Below are 23185 nucleotides of genomic sequence, written 5' to 3'. Positions count from 1 at the left end.
GTCAAGGCTGTATATTGTCACTCTGCTTATTTAACTTACATGCAGAGTACATCATGAGAAACGCTGGGCTGGAGGAAGCACAAGCTGGAATCAAGATTGCCAGGAGAAATATCAATAACCTCAGATATGCAGATGACACCACCCTTATGGCAGAAAGTGAAGAGGAACTCAAAAGCCTCTTGATGAGAGTGAAAGAGGAGAGTGAAAAAGTTGGCTTAAAGTTCAACATTCAGAAAACGAAGATCATGGCATCTGGTCCCATCACTTCATGGGAAATAGATGGGGAAACAATAGAAACAGTGTCAGACTTTATTTTTCTGGGCTCCAAATCACTGCAGATGGTGACTGCAGCCATGAAATTAAAAGACGCTTACTCCTTGGAAGTAAAGTTATGACCAACCTAGACAGCATATTAAAAAGCAGAGACATTACTTTGCCAACAAAGGTCCATCTAGTCAAGGCTATGGTTTTTCCAGTGGTCATGTATGGATGTGAGAGTTGGACTGTGAAGAAAGCTGAGCACCGAAGAATTGATGCTTTTGAACTGTGGTGTTGGAGAAGACTCTTGAGAGTCCCTTGGACTGTAAGGAGATCCAACCAGTCCATTCTAAAGGAGATGAGTCCTGGATGTTCTTTGGAAGGAATGATGCTAAAGCTGAAACTCCAATACTTTGGCCACCTCATGCAAAGAGTTGACTCATTGGAAAAGACTCTGATGCGGGGAGGGATTGGGGGCAGGAGGAGAAGGGGACGACAGAGGGTGAGATGGCTGGATGGCATCACCGACTCGATGGACGTTGAGTCTGAGTGAACTCCGGGAGTTGGTGATGGACAGGGAGGCCTGGAGTGCTGCAATTCACGGGGCCGCAAAGAGTCTGACACGACAGCGCGACTGAACTGAACTGAAGATTCATATAGTGCTACCTCTGAGGTTATGGGAAAAGAATTCAAACAGAAAAAAAAAAAAAACTGAGCTAAGTAGTTAAAACTAGGTCAGGTAAAAGTAACTATAACAAAAGGCTTAGCATGGCAAAAATTGTCAATCATATATTTGTTGCTCTTATTGCTGTTGAGTCACTAAGTCATGTCCAACTCTTGATGACCCTATGGACTGCAGCATGCCAGGCTTCCTTGTCTTCACTATAATCTGGAGTTGCTCAAACTCATGTCCACTGAGTCATGATACTACCTAACCATTTCATGTTCTGTCTCCCCCTTCTCCTCCTGCCTTCAGTCTTTCCCAGCATCAGGGTCTTTTCCAATGAGTCAGCTCTTCTCATCAGGTGGCCAAAGTACTGGAGTTCTTTATGTTCCAGTTCTTTATAGTCCAACTCTCACATCCATACATGACCACTGGAAAAACCATAGCTTTGACTAGATGGACCTTTGTTGGTGAAGTGATGTCTCTGCTTTTTAACACAGTCTGGGTTGTCATAGCTTTCCTTCCAAAAGGCAAGTGTCCTTTACTTTCATGGCTGCAGTCACCATCCCCAGTGATTTTGGAGCCCAAGAAAATAAACCCGGTTATTACTTCCATTTTTTTCCCCTTCTGTTTGTCATGAAATGATGAGACCAGATACCATGATCTTAGCTTTCTTAACAATGATTTTCAAACCAACTTTTTCACTCTCCTCTTTCACACTTACCAAGAGGTTCTTTAGATCCTCTTAGCTTTCTGCCATTAGAGTGATATCACCAGCATATGTGAAATTGTTGATGTTTCACCCAGCAATCTTAATTCCTACTCACGATTCATCCAGCCTGGTATTTTGCATGATGTAATCTGCATATAAGTTAAATAAGCAGGGTAACAATATACAATACAGCCTTGTCTTCAGTTCAGTCGCTCAGCAGTGTCCAACTCTGTGTGACCCCATAGACTGCTGCACACTGGGCTTCCCCATCCTCTACCAACTCCCAGAGCTTGGTCAAACTCATGTCCATTCAGTTGGTGATGCCATACAAACATGTCATCCTCTGTCGTCCCATTCTTCTCCTGCCTTCAATTTTCCCAGCATCAGGGTCTTTTCCAATAAGTTAGCTCTTTGTATCCGGTGGCCCAAACATTGGAGCTTCAGTACCAGTTCTTCCAATGAATATTCAGGATTGATTTCCGTAAGGATTGACTGGTTTGATCTCCTTGCTGTCCAAGGGACTTTCAAGAGTCTTCTCCAACACCACAGTTCAAGAGCATCAATTCTTCAGCACTCAGCTTTCTTTATGGTCCAACTCTCACATCCATACATGACTACGGGAAAAATCATAGTTTTGACTAGACAGACCTTTGTCAGCAATGTCTCTGCTTTTTAATATGCTGCCTAGATTTGTCATAGCTTTTCTTCCAAGAAGCAAGAGTCTTTTAATTTCATGGTTGCAGTCACAATCTGCAATGATTTGGGAGCCTAAGAAAATAAAGTCTGTCACTGTTTCTATTGTTTCACCACCTATTTGCCACGAAGTGATGGGACTGGATGCCATGATCTTAGTTTTTTGAATGTTGAGTTTTAAGCCAGCTTTTTCACGCTCCTCTTTCACTTTCATCAAGAGGTGCTTTAGTTCCTCCTCTTACTCCTTTCCCAATTTTGAACCAGTCAGCTGTTCCATGCTCAGTTCTATCTGCTGCTTCTTAACCCACATACAGATTTCTCAGGAGACAGGTAAAGTGCTCTGGTAATCCCATCTCTTTTATGAATTTTCCACAGTTTGCTGTGATCCACACAGTTAAAGGCTTCATCATAGTCAATGAAGAAGTAGATGTTTTTCTGGAATTCCCTTGCTTTCTGCATGATCTAGTGAATGCTGGCAATTTGACCTCTGATTCCTCTGCCTTTTCTAAATCTGGCCTGTACACCTGGAAGTTCTCCATTCACATACTACTTAAGCCTAGCTTAATGGATATGAGCATTACCTTGCTGGCATGTAAAATGAGTGCAACTGCACAGCAGTTTGAACATTCTTTGGCTTGCCCTTCTCTGGGATTAAAATGAAAACTGAACTTTTCCAGTCCTGTGGCCACTGCTGTTTTCCAAATTTGCTGAGATATTGAGTGCAACACTGTAACAGCATCATCTTTCAGGATTTAAATAGTTCAGCTGGAATTCTGTCACTCCCTCTAGCTTTGCTCACGGTAATGCTTTCTTAGGCTCATTTGACCGCATACCCCAGATGTCCAGTTCTAGGTGAGTGACCACACCGTCGTAGTTATTCAGGTTATTAAGACCATTTTTGTACAGTTATGCTGTGTATTTTTGCCACCTCTTCTTAATCTCTGCTGCTGCTGTTAGTTCCTTGCCATTTCTGTCCTTTGTCATGCCCATCCTTGCCTGAAATGTTGCCATCATATCTCCAATTTTCTTAGAGAGTCTTTCCCATTCTATGGTTTTCCCCTATCCTTTCGCATTGCTCATTTAAGGCTTTTTGATCTCTTCTTGCTATTCTCTGGAACTCTGCATTCAGCTGAGTGTATCTTTCCCTTTCGCCCTTGCCTTTCACTTCTCTTCTTCCCTCAGCTACATGGAAAGCCTCCTCAGACAACCACTTTGCATTCTTTCATTTCTTTACTGCTGGGATGATTTCAGCCACTGCCTCCTGTATACTGTTATGAACCTCCATCATTAGCTCTTCAGGCACTCTGTCTACCAGATCAAATCCCTTGAATCTATTCATCACCTCTACTGTATAATCGGGATTTTATTTAGGTCATACCTGAATGGCCTAGTGGTTTTCCCTACTTTCTTCAATTAAATCCTGAATTTTACAATAAAGAGCTCATGATCTGAGCCACAGTCAGCTCCAGGTCTCGTTTTTGCTGACTGTATACAGCTTCTCCATCTTCAGCTGCAAATAACATAATCACTCTGATTTTGGTATTGACCATTTGCTGATGTCCATATGTAGAGTCTTCTCTTGGGTTGTTAGAAAAGGATGTTTGCATGTTCTTTTGACAAAACTTTGTTAGCCTCTGGCCTGCTTAATTTCATACTCCAAGGTCAAACTTGCCTGTTATTCCAGGTATCTCTTGACTTTCTACATCTGCATTCTAACATCCTATGAAGAAAAGGACATTTTTTCATGGTGTTATTTCTTGAAGATCTTGTAGGTCTTCACAGAACCAGTCAATGTCAGCTTCTTCAGCATCAGTGGTTGGGGCACAGACTTGGATTACTGTGATGTTGAATAGTATGCCTGGAAACAAACCAAAGCCATTCTGTTGTTTTTGAGGCTGCACCCAAGTATTGCGCTTTAGACTCTCTTGTTGACTATGAGGGCTACTCCATTTCTTCTAAGGGATTCTTGCCCACAGTAGTATATATAATGGTCATCTGATTTAAATTCACTCATTCCCATCCATTTTAGTTCACTGATTCCCAAGATGCTGATATTCAATTTTGTATCTCCTGCTTGACCATGTCCAATTTACCTTGATTCAAGGAACTAATATTCCAGGTTCCTACACAATACTGTTCTTTACAGCATCAGACTTTACTTTCAATACCAGACATATCCACAACTGAGCGTTATTTCCACTCTGGCCCAGCTGCTTCGTTCTTTCAGGAGCTATTACTAACTGCCCTCTGCTCTTCCCCAGTAGCATACTATACACCTTCCGACCTGGGGGGTTCATCTTCCAGTGTCCTATCTTTTTGCCTTTTCATACTGTTCATGGGGTTCTCAAGGCAAGAATATTGAAGTGAGTAGCCATTTCCTCCTCTAGTGGACCACGTTTTATCAGACCTTTTCATTATGACCTGGATCTCTTCACCCACCCATCCTGGGTTGCTCTGAAGGCATGGTTCAGAGTTTCATGCAGTGTTGCAAGCACCTCTGCCACAATAAGACTGTGATTCATGAGAGGGTATCCATACTTAACCACGAAGAACCAAAAGTTCAAGCCATTCGGAAAAGCTCAGGGGCAAGGTCCTTAAATAACAAATTTTCACCAAATTATTCCACAACTGTCTTGATTCACAGCCTAAGCAGATAAAAGACATGCAATATTTTAACTTGGTAATTTATAATAAAATGGATTTAACCTGGAAATTTACAGTGAAGTTTAGTTTTTAAAATGCATTTCAGCTAGACATAAACATCAGGCAGTGAAAATATTTAGCCTTATAATTTAAAATTCTGAAAGCTTACACCAAGCTTAACCAATACTAATCCACTCCAATATAAAAAAGAACTAAAATGAAATATCCCACCGTGTCTTTTTTGAGTTTTTATTTAAAGTTATTGATAATCACATTTTTGTATTCTCCTTAGCTGCTTTAAGTCTTCATTGTAGAGAGAGAAAGGCAGGTTTTAAAAACACACCTACATGCATATACGCATCCATGTAAACCTGCCCCCGTAGTTGCAAACTCTTCACTGGTACTTCTTGATCCTGACTGAAAACATGACAGTGAGTTACCAAACTTTTAAACTTAATGCACTTCCTTTAAGAATACACTTTTTAGTAAAGGAAAACTACAAAGATCAAAATTTATCATCACAAACTTTGCAAATGGCTAAAATTGGGGGGAAATAAAGGCAAGCAGTATACTCCTGTATCTGTCAAAAAGGGACTTGAGCTTCTCACAGGGAAATGCTAATGACCCAAATAGCATATGAGTCTGAAGATTAACTGATACCTGAAGATCAGTCACACAGTCACAAATTTTCCCACTGAGATATCCCTAATAAGTACCCTAGTAAACAATGAACTCACATATATGGGAGTCTGGGAATGGAACCCCAAAATTGTTCTCAATAACCATTAATATTCTTTGGCACTGAATGTTTTTTTTAAATGACTGTGGTAATTCTTTCCATTATACAATATCCCAGTAAAATTCAACTTGAAAAGAAAACATCACGTTTATAATGTTTCTTCACATATCCAGCACTAAGAAGGAGATAAACGATCTTATCCTGCTCAAACCAGAACTTCATACCTTTGTTGGAGGACCACATACTTTATACCAGAGGGAAAGATAATTCTAGTAAATTTCCAGGTTTATTCTGCTATTCTGTTTCATAAACACTGGATCCACCAAAGAATCGACTCTACCTTTATACACACATACAAACGCATATACACTATTAGAAACCTTTGCTTTTAAAACTTTTTGGACTACATCAAACTAAAATGCTTCTGCACAGTGAAGGAAACCACCATCAAAATGAAAAGGCAACCTACTGAATGGGAGGAGCTATTTTCAAACAATATTTCTGAGAAGGGGATAATATCTAAAACATATGAAGAACTCTTACAGCAAAAAACAAACAACCACGTAATTCCACAGTGGTCGAGTGGTTAGGACTCCACACTTCCACCGCAAAGTCCAATCCCTGGTCAGGGAAAAAAGACCCCACACACAGCATGGAATGTCCAAATAACAAACAAAAAACAAAACCCAATTAAAAAATAGGCAAAAGATCTGTTTTGCCCAAAGTTTTCACTCGTCTCAGGTTTAAAGGATTTGTTAACAAAATAAGCCACTTGTTAAATACAAATAAATTATACAGATTTTTATTAGAGAACTATCTAGCTTACTTTCAAAGTACTAACATTAACAGAAAAGAGAAATAGAAAGAGCAGAGAATACATCACCAATTTGGGTTTTGACCAACATCCAGACTTAATTTGTGCTGGGAAGTCCTGTGTCACAGCACACCTGGAGTCCCAATCAGGAAAGGGTCCCAGGCAGCATGTCCACTCAGGGGGTGAAAATTCAAAGATTGCAGTTTGGGGTTCCCCCTTATAATCACAGGAAGGTCACAAACTGACATCATCATCCATCTGTGACCAAACCACAGCTTTGGTTTCCTGTTAATACTGTTTGTTTTGTTGTGTAAACTTGGAATGTAGTTATGCTTGGAGCTTGGTCGGCCAGCCCCCTCCAGGTCTCAACAGTCTTAAGATTTCTCCCCCATCTTATCTAAGGTGCTGCAAGCCTTCCACTCACAGCAGGCCTTCACTCCCAGTCACTCCCAGTCAGGGCAGTGTCCAGGCAGGTAAGAAACAAGGTCAGAGGCCTGCTCTGCTTTGTCTCTGAATAAACAAGACTATTCATTCATCTCCCTAACAAGATCTGAAAAAACATTTTTCTGAAGAAGACATATAGATAGCCAACAGGTACATGAAAAGGTTTGGCATCACTATCATTACAGAAATGCCAATCAAAAATAATTAACAATCAATTTGCAGGTGTTACAATTATCAAAAAGAAAAGAAATAATAAATGCTGGAGAGGATATGAAGAAAAGGAAATCTTCATACACAATTGGTGGGACTATAAATTGGTACAGCAACTATGGAAACAGAACGCAGTGTCCTCAAACAGTTAGGAACAGAACTACCATATGACCTGGCTATTCCACTTCTGGGTATTTACCTGAAGAACAAGAAAACACTAACTCAACAAGACATGTATATCCCTATGTTCACTGCAACATTATATATAACAGCAAGATATGAAAACAACTCAAGTGGGCACTGACAGATGAAAGGATAAAGAAGATGTATCTCTCTCTCTCTCTCTCTCTCACACACACACACACGGGAATACCAGTCATAAAAAGAATGAAATTCAAAAAAAAAATTGTTTTAATTAAAAAAAGAATGAAAATCATGCCATCTAAGACAACATAGATGGACCTTAAGAACACTGCGCTAAGTAAAAGAAATCAGAGAGAAAAAGACAAATACCGTATGATTTTACTCAAATGTGGAAACTGAAAAAAAAAAAAAAAAAAGTAAATAAAATGAAACAAAAACTCATAGATACAGAGAAAAGATTAGCAGTTACCAGAAGGAGGTTAGGGGTGAGTAAAACAAGTGAAGGGAGTAAAGCAGACGTGATGAACGGTGAACTGAACCTGTGATCAAGATCACTCTGTGGTATATACCGATGTCGAATTACAATGTTGTATACCCAAAACCTACATAATGAAAAAATAAATTTTTAACAAACACTGTTTCTTGAATATCCATTCTTAAAATTTATTATATATTATAATATACTAAAATAATGGGTAACCATGGGAAAACTCCTTTTTCAGCAATTAAGTGGGCAAAATCAATCAGGCCTTAGGAAGGATCATTTCAAAAGAAACTAGTGGAGGTGATGGAATTACAGCTGAGCTACTGTAAATACTAAAAGATGATGCTGTTAAAGTGCTGCACTCAATATGCCAGCAAATTTGGAAAACTCAGCAGTGGCCATAGGACTGGAAAAGGTCAGTTTTCATTCCAATCCCAAAAAAAGGCAATGCCAAAGAATGTTCAAATTACCACACAATTGCACTCATTTCACACGCTAGCAAAGTAATGATCAAAATTCTCCAAGCTAGGCTCCAGCAGTACGTGAACTGAGAACTCCAGATGTACAAGCTGGATTTAGAAAAGGCAGAGGAACCAGAGACCAAATTGCCAACATTGGCTAGATCATAGAAAAAGCAAGAGAATTCCAGAAAAACATCTACTTCTGCTTCACTGACTACACTAGAGCCTTTGACTGTGTGGATCACAACGAACTGCGTAAAATTCTTCAAGAGATGGGAACACCAGACCACCTGACCTGACTCCTGTGAAACCTGTATGCACGTCAAGAGGCAACAGTTAGAACTCTACATGCAACAACTGGTTCCAAATTGGGAAAGGAATACGTAAAGGCTGTACATGGTCACTCTCCTTTTTTAACTTATATGCAGAGTACATCATGCAAAATGCCAGGCTGGATGAAGCACAAGCTAGAATCAAGATTGCCAGGAGAAATATGAGTAACCTCAGATATGCAGATAACACCACCCTTATGGCAGAAAGTGAAGAAGAACTAAAGAGCCTCTTGATGAAAGAGGAACATGAAAAAGGTGGCTTAAAACTCAACATTCAAAAAACTAAGATCATGGCGTCTGGTCCCCTCACTTCATGGCAAAGAGATGGGGATACAATGGAAACAGTGAGATATTTTATGTCCCTGGGCAGCAAAATCACTGCAGATGGTGACTGTAGCCATGAAATTAAAAGACACTTACTCCTTTGAAGAAAAGCTATGGCAATCCTACTCAGCATATTAAAAAGCAGAGACATTACTTTGCCAACAAAGGTCCATCTAGTCAAGGCTATGGTTTTTCCATTATTCACGTATGGATGTGAGAGTTGGACCATAAAGAAAGCTGAGGGCCGAAGAATTGATGCTTTTGAACTGTGGTGTTGGAGAAGACTCTTAAGAGTCCCTTGGACTGCAAGGAGATTCAACAAGTCCATCCTAAAGGAGGTCAGTCCTGGGTGTTCATTGGAAGGACCGATGCTGAAGCTCCAATACTTTGGCCACATGATGCAAAGGTCTGACTCATTAGAAAAGACCCTGACGCTGGGAAAAACTGTAGGCAGGAGGAGAAGGGGATGATAGAGGATGAGATGGTTGGATGGCATCACTGACTCAATGGACATAAGTTCGAGCAATGTCCGGGAGATTATGAAGGACAGGGAAGCCTGGGGGGGTCACAAAGAGTCGGACACAACAGAGTGACCGAACAACAAGAAAGACACTCAAAAACTATGTTTAAAAAAAAAATTTTTTTTAATAATTATAATCCTTATAATTTGTTACATATTGTATTATAGAAAAATAATGGGTAACCATGGGACAACTGTTTTCAGCAATTAAGGATTAACTTTAGTAATAAATTGCGAGTATTAGCAAGAAAATCAAATGGAGATAGTTTGTGCCTTGTTTTCACCTATGAAAAATATCTAGAAAGGTTGTATAACTTACTTCAAATTCTATATAGTTAGGAGTCATATCTTTATAATTATACATTTGAGCTTAAATTATCTTAAATTAAGTATTCTAAATTAAAATTACCTTCATGATTTTTATAATTAAGCTATTCTTATAATTTGTATAAAATCCTTTAACAAAAAAATTAGATCTAATCTAAAATTTTAAGAAGTTTATTTTCTTAAATAAAGTCATTAATTTTCAGTCACCTTTTCATTGGATTGACATTTAAAAAGATAAGCCCTCTCTAACAAAGGTAAATAAAATACATTAACTAAAGGTTATTTTAAGTTTTTAAATTTAAATTAGTGAGTTTTTTAAACTTTGGAATAATTTTTGGTAAACGCTTTTTTGTGTAAAAATTATGAACTTCTATATAATTATAAATGCAGTTTTAATTTAACTTATTTAATTTTACATAAATACTTATTATACTTATTATAACATTTTAAATACTTATTATAACGTTTAATTACCCTGTACTTGAGACACTTACTTTTTGCATCACTGTATGAAAAAAATTATAGGCCATGTGTTATTTCCACTTCATTTTACTGCCAATGTATTTATCACATATGAAAACTGATCCTTGTGTTCTAAGAAAGAATATACTGACTATGACATTATATCCATTTCTTCTCTTCAACAGCAGTTGTAAAAATTTTTAAAGTATAACTTATTCAGAAAACATTAGATAAGATTTTAAATATACTTATGGGTAAAGTTGATAGAATCACTTAGACACCTAAATTCAGTTTCCTGAATAGTTACTGAAAAGATTAAACTACTGTAATCAAATATTTATACAACATTTTTTTTAAAAATCAGAGCAACAAAATGTTAATAGGAGAAATATTTTTTTTCTTGTTCAAGATCCAATTATTCCTATATATTCTAATGCCAAAAAAATCAGGTAAAATAAATAATTGTTGGGAGTTCTTTATGATGCCTTTAACTTTTGTGAATTAAGCACAAACAGGGGTCAATGGCAGTCAATAAATACATCTTCTCCACAGCTTTACAAATAAACTAAATAAATAACGAACACTAAAAAATAGTTACACTTCACTTTACAAGACGACTAACTTCCTGGACAAGAAGAACTGAAAAAAGACAGTGCATGATATTCTGTGTGCTATGAAATCTGAATGCAGGGAAAGCTGCAAATGGAATTCATGGACAGGCTTTTGAGAAATACTAGAACTATAAAAAATAATAATACTATTACAAACATGCAAGTCCCTCCAACCAAAATTTATAACAAATGGCATTCACGCTCTGCATTCAATTCACACAAACATAAAACCACAGTTGCTTCACTCTATGTGTTTGACGTAAAAGAACAACTAGAGGTAAAGCCACCGCTGGCCACCCTGGTGCCGTGAGCCTCCTCCCACCTCACGAGTAGCCCCTAGCAAGAGTTTCCACAGAGCCTTCTAATTCATTTTCTACATTTTCATTTACATACTGAAATAACAGAGTTGTTGCTTTGTATTTTTTTTAATTTTTCATAATGGTATCAAACTGAAAGTACCTGGCGTGTTTTTCACTCATTTTTTAGATCTACTAATATAGAGACAGAATTGTTCCCTTTTAACTTCTGTAAAGTACGGATCCCATAGGCCTATCACATTTTATTTATCCTTTCCTCCACTGATAGACATCCACGTTGTTTCCAATTTTGCACAACTACAATGTTTTACGAGCGTTCTTGCAAAAGTCTCTATGTTCACATACAAGAACATAACATGTTAACCGTGTTCTCTAAAGCCAGGTTTCTCAACCTCCACACTCTTTACAAAATTTGGACTCCGAATTCTTTACTGTGAGAGCCTGTCCTGTGAATTACAGCATATTTAGCGCATTCCTGATCTCTACCCACCAAATGTCAATAGTCCCCAGATGTGGCAACCAAAAACATTTCTAGGCGTTGTCAAGTGTCCCTGGAAGATAAAACTCCCTTGGTTGAGAATCACTGCTCTAAGGTCTATATGAGGTGACTTTCTGAGTTATGAGTACATTTTCCATTTCACGACATATTGCCCAACTGGTCTCCAAATAGCCGTATCAATTTTTACCCCCATCAGCATATGATACCACTAGTTTCCAGACACCCTTGTCAATACTTGATAATGTTATGATGGTTTAAATTGTTCCAATAAAAATAATCATTAATTTTCCAAAAGGAAACTACCATTTTAACTATTAATTTCAAGAATATGCGGTACACATGTGCTACTACTAAGAAGTTATGAAAACTCAAAGCTTACATGGAGGAAGTGACCTACATTTTATTCCCTTCTCTTTATTTTGCTTGGCCATTTTCTGGTACACGATTTTTTCTTGACATTGTTGCGTATTATTAGCACACAAATTTTGACTTTATAAAACTTATTTTCCCTAGAAGCTTCAAAATTATAATGCTTCATTCACATTTCTTCAAACCTTCAAGACCACACACAGAGTTTTAAACAACTTTAAGTATTTTAATTGATGTCATCACTTACAGAAAGGTTCATCACTCTTACACTTATAAGTTGCTGGTCTCTAAATACAAAATTAGACTAGAGAAACACTTTGGAAATATCTATCACCAAACTCCCTATCTGTGAAAGAATCTATATTAAGCAAATTGATTCTTAAACTGAAATCAGAATGAAGCAAAATGGTGGACTTTATATGCTAGCCTCCACATCCCATACCAAATATACAGAAATTCAGACTGGAATTTGTAGTTCCTGATTTCCAGGAGTTCCTCTTATAGTTCCTCTTTCTCCTGTAAAGATCAACTGTAGTTTATGCTCAGTTCTATGAGATAGCTTTATTATTTTTTAATTGAAGTATAACTGACATATATTAGACTCTATTTGTATATACTTCAAAATGATCACCACAATAAGTCTAGTTAACATTATCACTATATAGTTACAGAATTTCTTGTGTTGATAATTTTTAAGGTTTACTCTCTTAGCAACTTCCAAATATGCAATGCATTATTATTAACCATAGTTGTCATACTTTAATTCACATTCTCATGTCTTATTTACTTTGTAGCTAACTGGGTGTTTTTACCTTTTGACTCCCTTCATCCATTTCGCCCACCCTCAACCCTGGCAAAACGGCATGCTCTCTGTATCTATAAGATTGTTAAGATTCCATATATATACGTGAGATCTTACAGTGTTTGTCTTTCTCTAATTTATTTCACCTGAGGTGATATCTCATTGTTCTGATTTGTACTTCCTTGATGATTAATGACCTATAAGCCAACTGTATGCCTTCTTTAGAAAAATGTCTATTCAGATCTTCCACCCATTTCTTAATTAGGTTGTTGTTGTTGAATGAATTCTTTACATGTTTCAGAATTATCCTATCAGAAATATGATTTGGCAACACCTCCTCCCTGTTGGTAGGCTGCCTTTTCACTTTGCTGATGGTTTCCTCACTGTGCATAAGCATTTTAGTTTCACTTGTTTATTTTTGGTTTTGGTGTGAAATCTAAAAAATTACTGCCAAGCTTGATGTCAAGGAGATTACCACCTATGTCTACTTCAGGTCTCACAGTCAAGTCTTTAATCCGTCCTGTGTTGCCTTTAATATAAATTCTCCTTTGAACTAAGCCATCTCGTATAGGTTTCTATTACTGCCATCCAGAGAACCTAGTCTAAGAGAGTTGCACAGTAAAACGATACTAGTTCCAAGCAAAACTAGATGGAAAACCAGAAGGTACACCAGAAACTAAAAATACCAGAAAGACAGAAAACAATATAAATTTAACTGAACTTTAAATAAGAAGAACCTAGTACAACTGCTGCAAAATACAAGTGTTTCTCTGAGAGTGGTCCAAATCCAGTTATTTGATATTGGAAGGTAGAGGCAATGTGAAGGCGGCAAGCGTATGAAGAATAAGAACGTCCAGGCAGGCTACCTCCCCAGACCCCTCATCCCCACACCGCAAAGCAAGGCAGCAGTAAGAGAGGCCATGACCCAGAACAGGAGGAGTGAGAATGGGCTCTTGGTTAATACCAGTGATAAGAGGCCTGGAGCCCAACCTGAAGCATACATACCCCAACACTTCATCATTAAAGGTTTAGAGGAACAGCACAAATGATCAAATCAATGTTTCAGGAAGATTAACCCTGTGTCAGCAAGAAGGATAAACTAAGTAGAGGGAAGAATACTGACAGGAGAGCTAGGCAGGAGACGGCACAGGCACGTGAGGGCCCAAAACCCAGCCAGAGACTCTATGAACAGAAAACCCAGACTAGCCTAGATGGAACTTTTAAGAGTAGAAAGAACTTGTTGAATGACTTGATGTTATGAGAGAGAAAAAGATAAAAACTCAGTTCAGTTGCTCAGTCGACTCTTTGCGACCGCATGAACCATAGCACGCCAGGCCTCCCTGTCCATCACAAACTCCCGGAGTCTACTCAAACTAATGTCCATTGAGTTGGTGATGCCATCCAGCCATCTCATCCTCTGTCGACCCCTTCTCCTCCTCCCCTCAATCTTTCCCAGCATCAGGGTCTTTTCCAATCAGTCAGCTCTTCTTACCAGGTGGCCAAAGTATTGGAGTTTCAGCTTGAGCATCAGTCCTTCCAATGAACACCCAGGACTGATCTCCTTTAGGATGGACTGATTGGATCTCCTTGCAGTCCAAGGGACTCCCAAGAGTCTTCTCCAACACCACAGTTCAAAAGCATCAACTCTTCAGTGTTCAGCTTTCTTTATAGTCCAACTCTTACATCCATACATGACCACTGGAAAAACCATAGCCTTGACTAGATGGACCTTTGTTAGCAAAGTAATGTCTCTGCTTTTTAAAATGCTATCTAGGTTGGTCATAACTTTCCTTCCAAGGAGTAAGCGTCTTTTAATTTCATGGCTGCAGTCACCATCTGTAGTGATTTTGGAGCCCAGAAAATAAAAGTCAGCCACTGTGTCCACTGTTTCCCCATCCATTTGCCATGAAGTGATGAGACCAGATGCCATGATCTTAGTTTCCTGAATGTTGAGCTTGAAGCCAACTTTTTCACTCTCCTCTTTCAATTTCATCAAGAGGCTCTTTAGTTCTTTTTCACTTTCTGCCATAAGGGTGGTGTCATCTGCATATCTGCGGTTATTGATATTTCTCCCGGCAATCTTGATTCCAGCTTGTGCTTCCTCCAGCCCAGTGTTTCTCATGATGCACTCTGCATAGAAGTTAAATATCGGGAGCGGCGTTAGGCATTACTGACAAAATGGAGGCATGGCCCCAGACCCCTCTCCTCATTCCGCAGGCACGGACCCGGGATGAAGGAGTTAGGCCTTGTAATTCTGACTTGTTGTTTCCTCTCCTCGGCTGAGTTGACTGAAAAGGAATATTAAGGTGCTTATTGTTCTTGAGAGGAGCATGAGAAGGCACAAAGCCTTCTGCAGCTGTGCTCAGAGAATAATTCATAAAGTTAATCACTGACATTTGTTTAAGGACTTTTACAAGAGTGTTCCAGGATGAGCACAGAGGCTGCAGCTTGAGGCCATGGGAGGGATTGCTATCTGAAGCCTATTTGTGAGGAAAATGTTTATGGCAAAGGAGTTTACTGAATTTAGGGCTTAGAAATAATTAAAATAGAAGTTAAAGATTTAAGGAATGTTGTAAAGTTAGCATATTTTACTATAGCCTATAGAGGTTAGGAATTTTAGAGATACTATAGCTAGTATCTATATACTAGAAGCCTTTTTAAGAGATAGTGAGCTCAGGATGTTAGGGGCAAACAGGATTTAGAAAGATAAGAAATAAACTGAGGAATGTGGCATGAGTTACAGTGTAATCACAAGTTAACTATAGGACACATTAGAGGAAGTAGATAATAGATGGTAAAGCTGATTCCAAGAGAATCAATGAAGCAGGAACTCTGTTTGAAGAGCAACAATGATTTATACAGATAATAAATCTGGGTGAGGGGGAACTGAAAATGTCAAATCTATGACCTAATGTTTTTGTAAAAGTATAAAAGAGAATCTTAAACTTGAAATAAACAGGGAGTCCAAGAAACTGAGAGGCTGTCTTATCGCCAACACCGTCCATCTCTTCAGGTTGAATCCCTGGCTGCTGGAGCTGGACTCCGGCAGTTAAATAAGCAGGGTGACAATATACAACCCTGATGTACTCCTTTTCCTATTTGGAACCAGTCTGTTGTTCCATGTCCAGTTCTCTAACCTTGCTTTCTAACCTGCATACACGTTTCTCAAGAGGCAGGTCAGGTGGTCTGGTATGCCCATCTCTTTTACAATTTTCCACAGTTTATTATGATCCACAGAGCCAAAGGGTTTGCATAGTCAATAAAGCAGAAATAGATGTTTTTCTGGAACTCTCTTGCTTTTTCCATGATCCAGAGGATGTTGGCAATTTGATCTCTGGTTCCTCTGCCTTTTCTAAAACCAGCTTGAACATCTGGAAGTCCATGGTTCACGTATTGCTGAAGCCTGGCTTGGAGAATTTTGAGCATTACTTTACTAGCATGTGAGATGAGTGCAATTGTGCTGTAGTTTGAGCATTCTTTGGCATTGCCTTTCTTTGGGGTTGGAATGAAAACTGACCTTTTCCAGCCCTATGGCCACTGCTGAGGTTTCCAAATTTGCTGGCATATTGAGTGCAGCACTTTCACAGCATCATCTTTCAGGATTTGAAATAGCTCCACTGGAATTCCATCACCTCCACTAGCTTTGTTCGTAGTGATGCTTTCTAAGGCCCATGTGACTTCACATTCCAGGATGTCTGGCTCTAGGTCAGTGATCACACCATCGTGATTATCTGGGTCGTGAAGATCTTTTTTGTATAGTTCTTCTGTGTATTCCTGCCACCTCTTCTTAATATCTTCTGCTTCTGTTAGGTCCATACCGTTTCTATCCTTTACTGAGCCCATCTTTGCATGAAATGTTTCCTTGGTATTTCTAATTTTCTTGAAGAGATCTCTAGTCTTTCCCATTCTGTTGTTTCCCTCTGTTTCTTTGCACTGATGGCTGAGGAAGACTTTCTTATGTCTCCTTGCTATTCTTTGGAACTCTGCATTCAAATGGGTATATCTTTCCTTTTCTCCTTTGCTTTCTCCTTTCTCCTTTGTGAAAAGGGAAGCAAAAAGCAAAGGAGAAAAGGAAAGACATATCCATTTGAATGCAGATAAAGACTACTTCATTCATTTGTTCAGAAAATACTTACTGTAAGCTTTATTACTGTATCACTAGCACTCAACATTATTAAATTACCCTGAGGACAAAGAAGTCAAAAGGAATCCTAAGTGCTTGGGGCTGGCGCACTGGGACAACCCAGAGGGATGGTATGGGGAGGGAGGAGGGAGGAGGGTTCAGGATGGGGAACACATATATACCTGTGGCGGATTCATTTCGATATTTGGCAAAACCAATACAATATTGTAAAGTTTAAAAATAAAATAAAATTAAAAAAAAAAAAAAAAAAAGGAATCCTAAGAATTTGGCTCTGAGAAGGTAGCATGAGGTAAATAAAAAGTCAGAGTAGTATAGTATATGTTAAAATATGTGATTATTTCAGCTTGAAAAATGAGTTTTGTCCTGTGAGTTTTACTTTTATGTAAAAATAAAAGCATTCTTATACCCAACAAATTTGTAACAGTCCTTAACCTTGGATTATGAGATATCTGAGATGTGTAAAAGAATACATATAATTCATATTATAAAGCACAATAACAAAATGAGTATGATGAACTCATGTCTGAACCTAAGAAGTAAAATACTACCAATTTCTTTAAGTTCCTGGTGTGTTTCTCCCCAATTCCAACCTTCTGCCCCACATCCAACAAAAGAAATCATTACCCTATATTTTCCTTTAATCATACCCTTCCTCTTTCTTAATACTTGACCTTCTATGTACAATTAAACAATATGTTTAGTTTTTAACTTGTTTTGAAGTCTCTAAATACTTAAATACTAAAAATAGCACTATGCTATGTATACTTTCTATGAACACTAACATTTATTCACTAAATCCTGCTTCTAAGACAAGCATGAAGCTGTAAACCATTCATCCGCAGCACTACACAGACTTCAGTGCATGACGCGCCACAACCGACTCATCTTCCTGCCACCAGTGTGCATTTGAGTATTTTCAGGTTTTGCTGTTACAAACAATGCTTCCACAAAACATTTCTGAGCACATCTGCGGGTGTACACATCCAGGAAGTTTTCTAACATATCCAGGAAAACTGTGTCACAGGTTACACACATGTTCAATTTCACAGATAATGCTAAATTATTTTTACTTTATTACTTACAAAGACACTATTTAAGTTAGAAAACCAGGGACTTCCCTGTCAGTCCAAGAATTAAGACAGTGCACGTCGGCTGCAGGGGGCACTTGTTCAACCCCTGGTCAGGGAACTAATATTCTGCATGCCATGCAGCATGGCCAAAAAATAGCATTAGAAAGCCAGTCTCATGGAACACAGACAATGTAAAACACATGCCTAATTAAATCTCAATCACAGGTAAGTACTCAAACCCATATTAAAAATAATCATCCCCATTCTGTCACTGTCCAGCATCACAAGTTAACATCATATGAACATCTCCACGAAAATGTCTCCTTCCTCTTTTCTCTTCTCAGTGGGCATTTTCATATCAATATGCTACTGTCTTAGACAAGATTCTCTAGGTGCCAACAAACAGAAACCTATACAAAGGTTAGCGCCATGTAAATACTCACATTAAAAAGAAAGTAAGAAAAGAAAAAAAAAAGAAAGAAAGGTATCTCACAGAACTGATGAACAGGAATTATTATAACTGGGGCTGGAAATCAGGAACCACAAAGCTACCCAAAAATAAAGCAATTCATCCTTCCTGGGATCACACTGTCTCTGTAAGTGAGTCAGTCTGTCCCTGGCAGAGGGTTCATTCTGCTCTGCACACACAAGTTCCCTCTGCCAGGATCTATATCACCATGGGTAAGCATGGCTACTCCAGCTACAGTTTTACACATCTTTCTAGAAGACAAGCCCAGTAGAATTCACCCTGTATCTTTGCCTTCCAACAATTACAAAATGTTGAAAACTTCTTAGCCCACTTTAGCACAAAGGTCCATCCCTGGGTACAACAGCCATGTATTAGGAATGTGAGGGTCCCACTTACCAACACAGCTGCAGAGTTCCACTCAGGAAATAGAGTTACCACTTCTCAGACACAAGGGACCTCAGCCCAAGCGGGCATCACAGAAAACTTCTACAACCACCACCAAAGGAAACCACTGACAAGTATAAAAGACAAACCTGGACAGTGTATTAAAAAGCAGAGACATTACTTTGCTTACAAAGGTCCACAGAGTCAATGCTATGATTTTTCCAGTGGTCATGTACAGATTTGAGAGTTGGACAATAAAAAAGGCTGAGCACCAAAGAATTGATGCTTCTGAACTGTGGTGCTAGTGAAGACTCTTGAGAGTCCCTTGGACTGCAAGGAGATAGAAACAGTCCATGCTAAGAGAAATCTACCCTGAATATTCACTGGAAGGACTGATGCTGAAGCTGAAACTCCAGTACTTTGGCCACCTGATGCGAAGAACTGACTCTTTGGAAAAGACCCTGATGCTGGGAAAGATTGAAGGCGGGAGGAGAAGGGAACAACAAAGGATGAGATGGTTGGATGACATCACCGACTCAATGGACATGAGTGAGTAAACTCCAGGAGTTGGTGATGGACAGGGAGGCCTGATGTGCTGCAGTCCATGGGGCTGCAAAGAGTCAGACATGACTAAGCAACTGAACAACAAATAATAGAGTGGAACCTAAAGGTCTTCCTTGTAGCTCAAACGGTAAAGAATCTGCCTGCAACACAGGAGACCCAGGTTCGATCCCTGGGTCAGGAAGATCCTCTGGAGAAGGGAATGGCAGTCCACTCCAGTATTCTTGCCTAGAGAATCCCATGGACAGAGGAGCCTGGCAGGCTACAGTCTGTGGGATCGCAAAGAGTCAGACACGACTGAGCAACTAACACTACCCCTACTACTGTAAGGAGCCTACCCCTCTCACTCCACACCACAGCTCGCTGACTCCTGTCATCAGCAGTCAAAAGTGAAATGTGCAAATAAAGTACCCAGTAGTCATTCTGAGAGCAGATACCAGCTTATTGTTACATCGTCCTCTACTCTCAGGGCCAACAGTTACTACCTTTTATGGTTCTCCTATTAAACTCTTTTTGCAGTATATGATGCAACTAACTATCCTTAACTTGAACCTCTCTCTTGATTTATCTGGCAAAATCGTCTCCTGGTTCTTTTCTGATCTCTCAGTTTCCTTACTCACTCGTTTTTTTCTGCCCACCCTTTAAATATAAATAGTCCATAGCTATGACAGCAAAACCCCCCAAAAATACATGAATTAGCCATCACCAAAATTTAAAATTTTCATGCTTCAAAAGACAAACTGGCACTTCAACAAACTGAAAGGACAACTCACAGAATGGGAGAAAATGGTTCTAAATCATGTATAAGGGACCTGAATGTACAATATATAAAGAACTTTTACAGTTCAATAATAGACAAATAACCCAATTAAAACTTGGCCAAATCTGAAAAAATATATACAAATGGCTAATAAGCATATGAAGAAAAACGTTCAACTTCATTAGCCATCAGGGAAATGCAAATCAAAACCACAATGAGAAGTTAGCAAAAGAGCAAAGTAGGGAGGCCCCACATTCTCTAATCTGACAGAAACATAAAAAAAAAAACCAAGCAGTAACTGTCAGAACCAATGCTGTTAAAACTATGGAAAACGACAAAAGGTTTACAACAGCCAAGCAGATACTGCATCAAGGAAAGGCAGTTTCCCACCAGCAGGACAGCTCTGCGGGGTTTCCGAGTGTGGGCCCCATCCCTTCGGTGACACGGGCAGCCCGCGCTCGCATCTGCAGCCTGGGTCCCTAGCTCCACGGAGAGCAGAACAGAGCTTACTCACAAATAAGTGTGCCTGCTCTCATCTGTCTGGGGATCCCCTGAAGGACTAACAGAAGGCACTCAGCTCTTTTTCACCTCACATGGAACTCGAGCTAGAAAATCAAGAGTCATCTGAAACCACAGAGAGCAGAACTAACGATGAAAGGTGCCCGTGACAAAAGGTTACCATCTTTATACCACAGGTCACCCAGATGCGGGGGCAAAAGCTGGGGAGGGGGTCCCCTTTCACAAATAAGCATGGATGGTAATTCAGAAGACAGTATGCATGTCCACAGCAAGATGCAACCTCAGAACATCCGACAGAACGCTAAGCTTCTACCTTGCATTCATCACTGAGCGCCATGCAAGCCTGGCTGAGGATTGAAAGGCTGCCCCAGAACAGGGCTGATCTACAAAGCCCAGGAGAGACATTCTTCTATTTGTTTGTTTAGGACTTTGGGGGGAAGGGGGAATTAAGTCAGCTCCTGTCACTCAAAGCCATCTGTCAAAACACTAGCTGAACACAGGCAAAGGAACGGAAAATGTACCAACCACACACGACAAGGAATCATCTTTGCAGAGAATGGTTTTGGAAAATCACTAAACAAGTCACAGCTTTCAACAATCAAAAAAAAAAAAAAAAAAATCAAACCCTGAAGAAAGTGGAGAATATGATTCACAGAATTATCACATTATAATAGTCATGTTTAGATGTCAACAAAAAAAAACCATAAGACATAAAAAGAAACAGCAAAGTATTCCCCATTCAAAGAAAACAATAATTTACTGTAATGTCCCTTAGGAATTCCAGACATCATGTTTACTGGGCAAAGGATACATTCAAAAAAGCTTGGGAAAAAACATGAAACATGAAAAAGGAAAAACAATGTATCACCAAAATTAATAAAGTATCAAAAAAGAAATATAAATTATAAAATGGAACCACGCAGAAATTTTGAAGCTGAAAATTACAGTAACTACAATAAAAAAAAAAAAAGGCACCAGCGTGGCTCAAGAGTGATTTCAGCAGGCAGAAGAAAAATCAGTTAAAGAGGACATTCGAAATTATTGACTCTGAGGCAAAGGGAAAAGGTATGAAACTGAACAAAGCCTAAGGAACCTGGTGGGACACCACCAAGCTGACCACAGAGACATTAGGAGAATTGCAAGGAAAGAAGAGAAAAGAAAAGGGACACAGAGAGTATTTGAAGAAGTCAAAAATCCTCCCAAATGAGATGAATTCCATGAATCCACAAATTCAAAACCCTCCATAAACTCTAGGTAAGATAAACTCACTATAATCAAACTGCTGAACTGCAAACAGAGAGAGAGAGATCTGAAAGCTGCATGAGAGAAAGGACTTGCCAAGTACAGGAAATCCTCAAGAAGACAAAAAGTTGGTGTCTCACGTCAGAAAGCAAGGAAGCCAAAAGGTAGTCAGATGACATGCTTATGCACTGAAAGAAAAAAACGTAAGTAATGAGTGAAAGCTACTACACACAGAATGGATATAAACATCTTGCTGTATAGCACAGAACTATATTCAACATGTTATGGCAAGCCATAATGAAAAAAGAATATTTAAAAAAAGAGTGTGTGTGTGTATAAATAACCAAGTCACTTTACTGTACAGCAGAAATTAACAATGTTGTAAGTCAATTATATGTCAATCTTTAAAAAAGAAATAAAAAACTTTGTAATGGTTCATCTATGTGTCAACTTATCTGGCCTCCAGGACACGTAGACATTTGGTCAGATGTTATTTTGGGTGTTTTGGGTGTTTCTGGCCAAGGTTAACATCTGAATTGGTTGCCTGAGTAAAACAGATACCCTCTGTAAATGTGAGTAGGCTTCATCCAGTCAACTAAAGACCTAAAAAGACAAAAAGGCCAAGTGAGAAGGAATTCCTCCTGCCTGACTGCACTGAGCTCTGACTTCAATCTTCTCCTGCCTTTGGGCTCAAACTGAAACAACGGTTCTTCTTGGATCTCAAGTTTGCCAGCTTTCAGTGCTGCAAGTTACATGACCGGTTCTCCTGGTCCTCAGGCCTTCAGACTAAGACTGGAAGTGCACTATTGGCTATCTTCCACCTTCAGCTTGCAGAGGATAGCTCTTATGACTTTTCAACCTCCATAACTGCATGAGCCAATCCCTTATGATAAATCTCTTCATATATACATATATACATATATATAATATAATCACACATACATACCACACCTTATTGGTTCTTTTTCTCAGGAAAACCCTGCTTGATACAACTGTCAAGCAAGAATCCTATACCTGGCAAAAGTGCCTTTCAAAAAAAGAGAAATAAACACATTGCCTCAGGGGCCTCCCCGGTGGCTCAGATGGTAAAGAATCTGCCTGCAAAGCAGGAGATCCTGTATCAGGCAGATCCCCTGGAGAAAGGAATAGCAACTCACCCCAGTATTTTTGCCTGGAGAATGCCACAGACAGAGGCGCCTGGCTGGCT

General features: G+C 39.1%; 1 protein-coding gene across 1 annotated transcript in view; it reads right to left on the bottom strand.

Moving 5' to 3' along the window:
• TBC1D5 (TBC1 domain family, member 5) overlaps window positions 1-7453 on the bottom strand; it is a 540661-nt gene extending 533208 nt beyond the window's left edge. The window contains exon 1 of the mRNA XM_010856750.1: window positions 6593-7453. The gene's annotated coding sequence lies outside the window, so the exon portion shown is untranslated. The remainder of the gene's footprint in view (window positions 1-6592) is intronic.
• Between the last annotated feature and the right edge of the window lie 15732 nt (window positions 7454-23185).

The sequence above is a fragment of the Bison bison genome, unplaced genomic scaffold, assembly GCF_000754665.1.
Source record: "Bison bison bison isolate TAMUID 2011002044 unplaced genomic scaffold, Bison_UMD1.0 scf7180017864374, whole genome shotgun sequence".
Lineage (NCBI taxonomy): Eukaryota > Metazoa > Chordata > Mammalia > Artiodactyla > Bovidae > Bison > Bison bison.
Note: the sequence above shows the minus strand (reverse complement) of the source record. Positions and strands in the feature narration are given on the sequence as shown.